Source organism: Triticum urartu, chromosome 7A, assembly GCF_056163025.1.
Source record: "Triticum urartu cultivar PI428250 chromosome 7A, HENAU_Tu73, whole genome shotgun sequence".
Taxonomy (NCBI): domain Eukaryota; kingdom Viridiplantae; phylum Streptophyta; class Magnoliopsida; order Poales; family Poaceae; genus Triticum; species Triticum urartu.
In genome coordinates, this window is record NC_141879.1 from 83,025,808 (window position 1) to 83,037,225 (window position 11,418).

Below are 11,418 nucleotides of genomic sequence, written 5' to 3' on the forward strand. Positions count from 1 at the left end.
TTGTCATATTGCTTTGCATGATCATGTAGTTGACATTTTAGTTGTGGCAAGGCCACCGTTCATAATTCTTTCATATAAGTCACTCATGCATCATTGCTATCCCGGTATACCGCCGGAGGCATTCATATAGAGTCATACTTTGTTCTAGTACCGAGTTGTAATCATTGAGTTGTAAATAAATAGAAGTGTGATGATCATCATTCATAGAGTATTGTCCCAATAAAAAAAGAGAAAGGCCAAAAAAGGCCCAAAAAAGAATAAATAAATAAATAAAAGGGGCAATACTACTATCCTTTTTCCACACTTGTGCTTCAAAGCAGAACCATGATCTTCATGATAGAGAGTCTCCTATGCTATCACTTTCATATACTAGTGGGAATTTTTCATTATAGAACTTGGCTTGTATATTCCAACAATGGGCTTCCTCAAAATGCCCTAGGTCTTCATGAGCAAGCAAGTTGGATGCACACCCACTTAGTTCTTTTTGTTGAGCTTTCATATACTTATAGCTCTAGTGCATCCGTTGCATGGCAATCCCTACTCACTCACATTGATATCTATTAATGGGCATCTCCATAGCCCGTTGATACGCCTAGTTGATGTGAGACTATCTTCCCCCTTTTTGTCTTCTCCACAACCACCATTCTATTCCACCTATAGTGCTATGTCCATGGATCACGCTCATGTATTGTGTGAAGATTCAAAAAGTTTGAGAACACTAAAAGTATGAAACAATTGCTTGGCTTGTCATTGGGGTTGTGCATGATTTAAATACTTTGTGTGGTGAAGATGGAACATAGCCAACTATATGATTTTGTAGGGATAACTTTCTTTGGCCATGTTATTTTGAAGAGACATAATTGCTTAGTTAGTATGCTTCAAGTATTATTATTTCTATATTAATATTGAACTTCTGTCTTGAATCTTTCGGATCTGAATATTCATACCACAGTTAAGAAGAATTACATTGAAATTATGCCAAGTAGCATTCCACATCAAAAATTTTGTTTTTATCATTTACCTACTCGAGGACGAGCAGGAATTAAGCTTGGGGATGCTTGATACGTCTCCAACGTATCTATAATTTTTTATTGTTCCATGCTATATTATATCCTGTTTTGGACATTATTGGGCTTTATTATACACTTTTATATTATTTTTGGGACTAACCTATTAACCGGAGGCCCAGCCGAGAATTGTTGTTTTTTGCCTATTTCAGAGTTTTGCAGAAAAAGAATATCAAACGGAGTCCAAACGGAATGAAACCTTCGGGAACGTGATTTTCGGAACAAACGTGCCATAGGACTTGGACCCTACGTCAAGACATCAACCAGGAAGGTATGAGGTAGGGGCGCGCCTACCCCCCCTCCAGGCACGCCCTCCACACTCGTGGGGCCCATGTTGATCCACCGACGTACTCCTTCCTCCTATATATACCTACGTACCCCCAAACTACCAGATACGGAGCCAAAACCCTAATTCCACTGCCGTAACTTTCTGTATCTACGAGATCCCATCTTGGGGCCTTTTCCGGAGCTCCGCCCGAGGGGGCATCGATCACGGAGGGCTTCTACATCAACACCATAGCCCCTCCGATGAAGTGTGAGTAGTTTACTTCAGACTTTCGGGTCCATAGTTATTAGCTAGATGTCTTCTTCTCTCTTTTTGGATCTCAATACAAAGTTCTCCCCCTCTCTTGTGGAGATCTATTCAATGTAATCTTCTTTTGCGGTGTGTTTGTTGAGACCGATGAATTGTGGGTTTGTGATCAAGTTTATCTATGAACAATATTTGAATCTTCTTTGAATTCTTTTATGTATGATTGGTTAGCTTTGCAAGTCTCTTCGAATTATCAGTTTGGTTTGGCCTACTAGATTGATCTTTCTTGCAATGGGAGAAGTGCTTAGCTTTGGGTTCAATCTTGCGGTGTCCTTTCCCAAGTGACAGTAAGGGCAGCAAGGCACGTATTGTATTGTTGCCATCGAGGATAACAAGATGGGGTTTATATCATATTGCATGAGTTTATCCCTCTACATCATGTCATCTTGCTTAAAGCGTTACTCTGTTCTCTTGAACTTAATACTCTAGATGCATGCTGGATAGCGGTCGATGTGTGGAGTAATAGTAGTAGATGCAGGCAGGAGTCGGTCTACTTGTCTTGGACGTGATGCCTATATACATGATCATACCTAGATTCTCATAACTATGCTCAATTCTGTCAATTGCTCAACAGTAATTGTTCACCCACCATAATACTTATGCTCTCGAGAGAAGCCTCTAGTGAAACCTATGGCCCCCGGGGTCTATTTTCCATCATATTAATCTTCCAATACTTAGTTATTTCCTTTGCCATTTATTTTACTTGCATCTTTATTTATCTTTATCATAAAAATACCAAAAATATTATCTTATCATATCTATCAGATCTCACTCTCGTAGGTGACCATGAAGGGATTGACAACCCCTTTATCGTGTTGGTTTCAAGGAGTTTATTTGTTTGTGTAGGTGCGAGGGACTCGTGTGTGGCCTCCTACTAGATTGATACCTTGGTTCTAAAAAACTGAGGGAAATACTTACGCTGCTCTGCTGCATCACCCTTTCCTCTTCAAGGGAAAACAAACGCAGTGCTCAAGAGGTAGCGTGCATCTCGGCGTGGTCCGCCACTGCGTTCGCGATGGCGCGGAGCCTCTCAACGGACACGTCCGCCGACGGGGAGGCCGGGACGCGCGGCTCCTCGATCCATTCGAGCTTGAGGTTGAAGTTTTCCTGCACGGTGCATGTGTCAGAATTAATCTCCAGGTGTGGTTGAATTGACAACTCAACTGCTAATACCTTCAAATATTCTTTGGCTCCCCTTGTGTCGAATCTATAAATTTGGGTTGAATACTCTACCCTCGAAAACTATTGCGATCCCCTATACTTATGGGTTATCAGACTCTAGCTTTATTATTGAACCTATTGCTATGATCATATCTTGCTTATTATGTGTCTTACAATATTTGCTCACCAGGCCATTTCATGAGATCTAGGCACCGTTATAAGTTTATTATGTTGATCTCATGTCTTGACAATAGTGATCTTGGAGGAACCTCCTATGTGTGTACTTGATGCATTCTCAAGCATTCATTTTATCTGGGCACACATATAGGGGGAGCTACCATGATCACTATTTGTCCCATGGCTATTCAATTTTTTTTCTATCATCTATGCCATGCTCTAACCACGTTGTCATCAATGCACCAAAAAGGGGGAGATTGAAAGTGCAAGTGGCACTTATACTATATTTTGTTGTGATGACAATGTGGTTAGTTGAACTAATACCGGTTACTAAATTTTATCTCAGGATATTGGTTCCAAGTGCTTCGTGATGGAGATGTGCGACCCCCCAATTCAAAAAGGTCAAAGGCGTGGTCTTCCGACGAATCGAAGGTTTAGTTTTTGGTTTGCTTCGAGTCGTAGGAAAGACCGCACTATTAAGAGGGGTTTCTGTGGATGAAAGTTGTGTGGGAATGCCATTGCCGAACCATACACTAAGCCTACCCACTCCTACCACCTGAAATCCTAGTGTGTGTGCTTGTGGTACTCAGAAAGTTAGTGCGCACATGGTATTGTGTAAACTGTATGAGTACCCCGTGCGCACGGGGTCTTTTGACCCCCGTGCACATGGGGTGGTGTGAAAGTCTCTGAGCACCCATGCGCACGGGGTTGACTTAGCCCGTGCACACGTGGTCCAATGGGCAGAAATCCCCACCCGGCCAAGAACACTATATAAAAGCCCCTTCTTCCACCTCCAACCCCTAACCCTAATGTCTTGTTGAGCTCCACCATTTCTACAGCTCATTTTTCTCAATACTCTCAATCCCTCCACCCAAACTTGTTGAAACTTTGGGGACTAGGAGAGCAAGACCCGATATACATCTTGACCAAACCAAATCGCGTTCCCCGCAACATTTCTTCCCCATTGACTTGTTACTCTTGGAGCTTGGGCTCCTAGGTGGTTAGATGTTCCTCCGGAAGCTTCCTTGCTTGTGGTGTGCTCCGGAGAAATTTGTAAAGGTGTGGTGGTCGCCTTCAAAACCAACCCCGAGTGATTCGAGGCTCATCCGTTGGGGGTGACTCGAAGGAGATTACGGTGAGCCTTCGGTGGCATTCCGCAAGCTTTGGCTTCGGCACCGCTCCAAACGGAGAGTTGCTCTTCCCCAAGGAAGAGTGAACTTCAGGATAAAATCCGCGTCCTCATCTCACTTGGGGTTAATCCTTTCTCACATCTTACTTTTCTTTATATGCTTGTTGGCTTGCTACTTAGTTTGTTGCCTAGCATATTTAACTTGGAGCTTGCTTGTCATATAGGTTGCATTCACCTAGTTGCATATCTAGTGAACCCTATTTATCCGCTAAGCCTTAAAATTGACAAGAAAGATTAAAATTTGTAGTCTCCTATTCACCCCCCCTCTAGTCTACCGTATCGATCCTTTCAGTTGGCAAACCAAATTGTTTATGTTTGGCAAAGATAACTCCATACGGAGGAATATCGACAATGGGAACATATGCTTGGAATCTTATTATCTACATCATCAACGACTTGGTCACATATCTTGGAACTGGATCAAGATGCTTATTGATTCTAGAATTTTAAACTGTAGTGGGAGGACTATGGTACATGTGAAGCATATATGATTTTTTTACACCTTGTTTATTAAGGTGGAAGGTGATGAAAGGGCTTCACATCATTTCTTTATATATATACTGGCACGCTAGAGGTGGAAGGTGCACCGTGCACCGTTTATACTTATGGTATTTCTTTGGACATCCCCACTAGAGGTCAGATTATTTATCTCATCTCACTCTTCGATGATTACAGTTTTATATGGTTATGCTTATATTTTATTGTACAAGTCGGAATGTTTTATTGTGCTGGTCACATGTTATACTGAATTGGAAAATTAGTTGATTAAATAATATCATAGTTTTAACAACTGATTGGTGGGGAAGTACATCATTTATCATAAAGGTATAAGGCAATGAAAAGGCAAAGTAAAATAAAAGGCAATGAAAATAACTAAGTGTTGGAAGATTAATATAATGAAAGATAGACCCGGGGGCCATAGGTTTCACTAGTGGCTTCTCTCAAGAGCATAAGTGTTTTACGGTGGGTGAACAAATTACTGTTGAGCAATTGACAGAATTGAGCATAGTTATGAGAATATCTAGGTATGATCATGTATATAGGCATCACGTCCGAGACAAGTAGACCGACTCCTGCCTGCATCTACTACTATTACTCCACACATCAACCGCTATCCAGCATGCATCTAGAGTATTAAGTTCATAAGAACAGAGTAACGCTTTAAGCAAGATGACATGAAGTAGAGGGATAAATTTATGCAATATGATAAAAACCCCATCTTGTTATCCTCGATGGCAACAATACAATACGTGCCTTGCTGCCCCTACTGTCACTGGGAAAGGACACCGCAAGATTGAACCCAAAGCTAAGCACTTCTCCCATTGCAAGAAAGATCAATCTAGTAGGCCAAACCAAACTGATAATTCGAAGAGACTTGCAAAGATAACCAATCGTACATAAAAGAATTCAGAAAATCCAAATATTGTTCATAGATAAACTTGATCATAAACCCACAATTCATCGGTCTCAACAAACACACCGCAAAAGAAGATTACATTGAATAGATCTCCACGAGAGAGGGGGAGAACATTGTATTGAGATCCAAAAAGAGAGAAGAAGTCATCTAGCTAATAACTATGGACCCGAAGGTCTGAAGTAAACTACTCACACTTCATCAGAGGGGCTATGGTGTTGATGTAGAAGCCCTCCGTGATCGATGCCCCCTCGGGCGGAGCTCCGTAAAAGACACCAAGATGGGATCTCGTGGATACAGAAAGTTACTGTGGTGGAATTGGGGTTTTGGCTCCGTATCTGGTAGTTTGGGGGTATGTAGGTATATATAGGAGGAAGGAGTACGTCGGTGGATCAACATGGGCCCCACGAGTGTGGAGGGCGCGCCGGGGGGGGGGGGGGGGGTAGGGGCGCCCCCTACCTCGTGCCTTCTTGGTTGATGTCTTGACGTAGGGTCCAAGTCCTTTGGATCACATTTGTTCCGAAAATCATGTTCCCGAAGGTTTCATTCCGTTTGGACTCCGTTTGATATTCTTTTTCTGCGAAACTCTGAAATAGGCAAAAAACATCAATTCTAGGCTGGGCCTCCAGTTAATAGGTTAGTACCAAAAATAATATAAAAGTGAATAATAAATCCCAATAATGTCCAAAACAGAAGATAATATAGCATGGAACAATCAAAAACTATAGATACGTTGGAGACGTATCAAGCATCCCCAAGATTAATTCCTGCTCGTCCTCGAGTAGGTAAATGATAAAAATAGAATTTTTGATGTGGAATGCTACTTGGCATAATTTCAATGTAATTCTCTTAGTTGTGGTATGAATATTCAGATTCGAAAGATTCAAGACAAAACTTAAATATTGACATAGAAATAATAATACTTCAAGCATACTAACTAAGCAATTATGTCTCTTCAAAATAACATGGCCAAAGAAAGTTATCCCTAAAAATCATATAGTCTGGCTATGCTCCATCTTCACCACACAAAGTATTCACATCATGCACAACCCCGATGACAAGCCAAGCAATTGTTTCATACTTTTAATGTTCTCAAACTTTTTCAATTTTCACGCAATACATGAGCGTGAGCCATGGACATAGCACTATAGGTGGAATAGAATGGTGGTTGTGGAGAAGACAAAAGGGAGAAAATAGTCTCACATCAACTAGGCGTATCAACGGGCTTTGGAGATGCCCGTCAATAAATATCAATGTGAGTGAGTAGGGATTAACATGCAACGGATGCACTAGAGCTATAAGTATATGAAAGCTCAAAAAGAAACTAAGTGGGTGTGCATCCAACTTGCTTGCTCACGAAGACATAGGGAATTTTGAGGATGCCCATCATTGGAATATACAAGCCAAGTTCTATAATGAAAAGTTCCCACTAGTATATGAAAGTGATACCATAGGAGACTCTCTATCATGAAGATCATGGTGCTACTTTGAAGCACAAGTGTGGTAAAAGGATTGTAGCATTGTCCCTTCTCTCCTTTTCTCTCATTTTTTTATTTGGGCCCCTTTTTTGTGGCCTCTATTTTGTCGTCCGGAGTCTCATCCCGACTTGTGGGGGAATCATAGTCTCCATCATCCTTTCCTCACTGGGACAATGCTCTAATAATTATGATCATCACACTTTTATTTTCTTACAACTCAAGAATTACAACTCGATACTTAGAACAAGATATGACTCTATATGAATGCCTCTGGCGGTGTACCGAGATATGCAATGACTCATGAGTGACATGTATGAAAGAATTATGAACGGTGGCTTTGCCACAAATAGAATGTCAACTACATGATCATGCAAAGCAATATGACAATGATGAAGTGTGTCATAATAAACGGAATGGTGGTAAGTTGCATGGCAATATATCTCAGAATGGCTATGGAAATGCCATGATAGGTAGGTATGGTGCCTGTTTTGCATGATACCGGCGAAAGGTGCGCGGTATTGGAGAGGCTAGCAATGGTGGAAGGGTGAGAGTGCGTATAATCCATGGACTCAACATTAGTCATAAAGAACTCACATACTTATTGCAAAAATCTATTAGTTATCGAAGCAAAGTATTACGCGCATGCTCCTAGGGGGATAGATTGGTTGGAAAAGACCATCGCTCGTCCCCGACCGCCACTCATAAGGAAGAGAAACAATAAATAAATCATGCTCCGACTTCATCACATAACAGTTCACCATACGTGCATGCTACGGGAATCACAAACTTCAACACAAGCATTTCTCAAATTCACAACTACTCAACTAGCACGACTCTAATATCACCATCTCCATATCTCAAAACAATTACCAAGTTTCAAACTTCTCATAGTATTCAACACACTCATAAGAAATTTTTATTTATTTAATCTTGAATGCCTCAAATAATTAAAGAAAATTACCATGCTGTTTTGTTGGACTCTCAACATAATCTAAGTGAAGCATTAGAGAACAATGGTTTCTATAAAAAAATCCACCGACGTGCTCTAAAAGATATAAGTGAAGCACTAGAGCAAAAACTATATAACTCAAAAGATATAAGTGAAGCACATAGAGTATTCTAATAATTTCCGAATCATGTGTGTCTTTCTCAAAAAGGTGTGTGCAGCAAGGATGATTTTGTAAAACTAAAGAATAAAGACTCAAATAATACAAGACTCTCCAAGCAAAACACATATCATGTGGTAAATAAAAATATAGCTCCAAGTAAAGTTACCGATAGAAGTAGACGAAAGAGGGGATGCCTTCCGGGACATCCCCAAGCTTTGGCTTTTTGGTGTCCTTAGATTATCTTGGGGGTGCCATGGGCATCCCCAAGCTTAGGCTCTTGCCACTCCTTGTTCCATAATCCATCAAATCCTTACCCAAAACTTGAAAACTTCACAACACAAAACTTAAAGTAGAAAATCTCGTGAGCTCCGTTAGCCAAAGAAAACAAAACACCACTTCAAGGTACTGTAATGAACTCATTCTTTATTTATATTGGTGTTAAACCTACTGTATTCCAACTTCTCTATGGTTTATAAACTATTTTACTAGGCATAGATTCATCAAAATAAGCAAACAACACACGAAAAACAGAATCTGTCAAAAACAGAACAGTCTGTAGTAATCTGTAGCTAGCGCAAGATATGGAACCCCAAAAATTGTAAAATAAATTTCTGGACATGAGGAATTTATCTATTAATCATCTGCAAAAGGAATTAACTAAATAGCACTTTCCGAATAAAAATGGCAGCAGTTCTCGTGAGGGCTAAAGTTTCTGTTTTTTACAGCAAGATTAACAAGACTTTCCCCAAGTCTTCCCAACGGTTCTACTTGGCACAAACACTAATTAAACACAAAATACACAACCAAAATATAGGATAGATAAATTATTTATTTAATAACAGCAAGGAAAAATATTGGGTTGTCTCCCAACAAGCGCTTCTCTTTAAAGCCTTATAGCTAAGCATAATATTTCAATGATGCTCACATGAAAGACAAGAATTGAAGCACAAAGAGAGCATCATAAAACACGTGACAAACACATCTAAGTCTAACATACTTCCTATGCATAGGCATATTATAGGCAAACGAATTATCAAGGCAAGCTAAAACTAGCATATGCAAGGAAGCGGAAAGAAACAATAGCAATCTCAACATAACGAGAGGTAATTTAGTAATATGAAAATTTCTACCACCATATTTTCCTCTCTCATAATAATTACATGTAGGATCATAAGAAAATTTAACAAAATAGCTATCACATAAAATGGTTTCAACACGATCCACATGCATGCAAAGTTGACACTCTTCCAAAAAAGTGGGATTAACATTAACTAAAGTCATGACCTTTCCAAACCCACTTTTATCAAAAATTTCATAAGATTGAAAATTCTCCAAATATGTGGGATCTAAAGTTGACACTCTTCCAAACCCACTTTCAATAATATTGCAAACACTATTATCAATCTTATATTCATCATGGGGCTTGAATAAATTTTCAATATCACAAGCAGAATCACCCCAATCATGATCATTGCAAAAAGTAGAGGACAGAGCAAAACTAGCATCCCCAAGATTAGGGTTTTGCATATTATTAGCATAATTTACATAAATAGAATTTGTAATAAAAGCATTGCAATCATGCTTTTTATTCAAAGATCTATCGTGAATCGCTTCATAAATTAATTCATCACACTTTCCAGATTCACGCATTTCAAGCAAAACCTCATAAAGATAATCTAGTGCACAAAACTCAGTAGCAATTCGTTCATCATAATTGGATCTCTTAAAAAGATTAGCAAGCAGATGAGGATCCATAGATCTTAGGTTCTCTGCTTAGCAATAAATAAATAACTATTCCAACCAAACGAGCAAACGAGCCAAGTAAGACATTAAAGCAAATGGAAAAAGGGCGAACGGAAAAGAGAGGGCGAATAAAACGGCAAGGGTGAAGTGGGGGAAGAGGAAAACGAGAGGCAAATGGCAAATAATGTAATGCGGGAGATAAGGGTTTGTGATGGGTACTTGGTATGTTGACTTTTGCGTAGACCTCCCCGGCAACGACGCCAGAAATCCTTCTTGCTACCTCTTGAGCACCGCGTTGGTTTTCCCTTGAAGAGGAAAGGGTGATGCAGCAAAGTAGCGTAAGTATTTCCCTTAGTTTTTGAGAACCAAGGTATCAATCCAGTAGGAGGCTATGCGCGAGTCCCTCGCACCTACACAAAACAAATAAATCCTCGCAACCAACGCGATAAGGGGTTGTCAGTCCCTACACTGTCACTTACGAGAGTGAGATCTGATAGATATGATAAGATAATATTTTTGGTATTTTTATGATAAAGATGCAAAGTAAAATAAAAGGCAATGAAAATAACTAAGTGTTGGAAGATTAATATGATGAAAGATAGACCCGGGGGCCATAGGTTTCACTAGTGGCTTCTCTCAAGAGCATAAGTATTTTACGGTGGGTGAACAAATTACTATGAGCAATTGACAGAATTGAGCATAGTTATGAGAATATCTAGGTATGATCATGTATATAGGCATCACGTCCGAGACAAGTAGACCGACTCCTGCCTGCATCTACTACTATTACTCCACACATCGACCGCTATCCAGCATGCATCTAGAGTATTAAGTTCATAAGAACAGAGTAACGCTTTAAGCAAGATGACATGATGTAGAGGGATAAATTTATGCAATATGATAAAAAAACCATCTTGTTATCCTCGATGGCAACAATACAATACGTGCCTTGCTGCCCCTACGTTCACTGGGAAAGGACACCGCAAGATTTAACTCAAAGCTAAGCACTTCTCCCATTGCAAGAAAGATCAATCTAGTAGGCCAAACCAAACTGATAATTCGAAGAGACTTGCAAAGATAACCAATCATACATAGAAGAATTCAAAAAATCCAAATATTGTTCATAGATAAACTTGATCATAAACCCACAATTCATCGGTCTCAACAAACACACCGCAGAAGAAGATTACATCGAATAGATCTCCACGAGAGAGGGGGAGAACATTGTATTGAGATCCAAAAAGAGAGAAGAAGCCATCTAGCTAATAACTATGGACCCGAAGGTCTGAGGTAAACTACTCACACATCATCAGAGAGGCTATGGTGTTGATGTAGATGCCCTCCGTGATCGATGCCCCCTCCGGCGGAGCTCCAGAACAGGCCCCAAGATGGGATCTCGTGGATACAGAAAGTTACGGCGGTCGAATTAGGGTTTTGGCTCCGTATGTGATCGTTTGGGGGTACGTAGGTATATATAGAAGGAAGGAG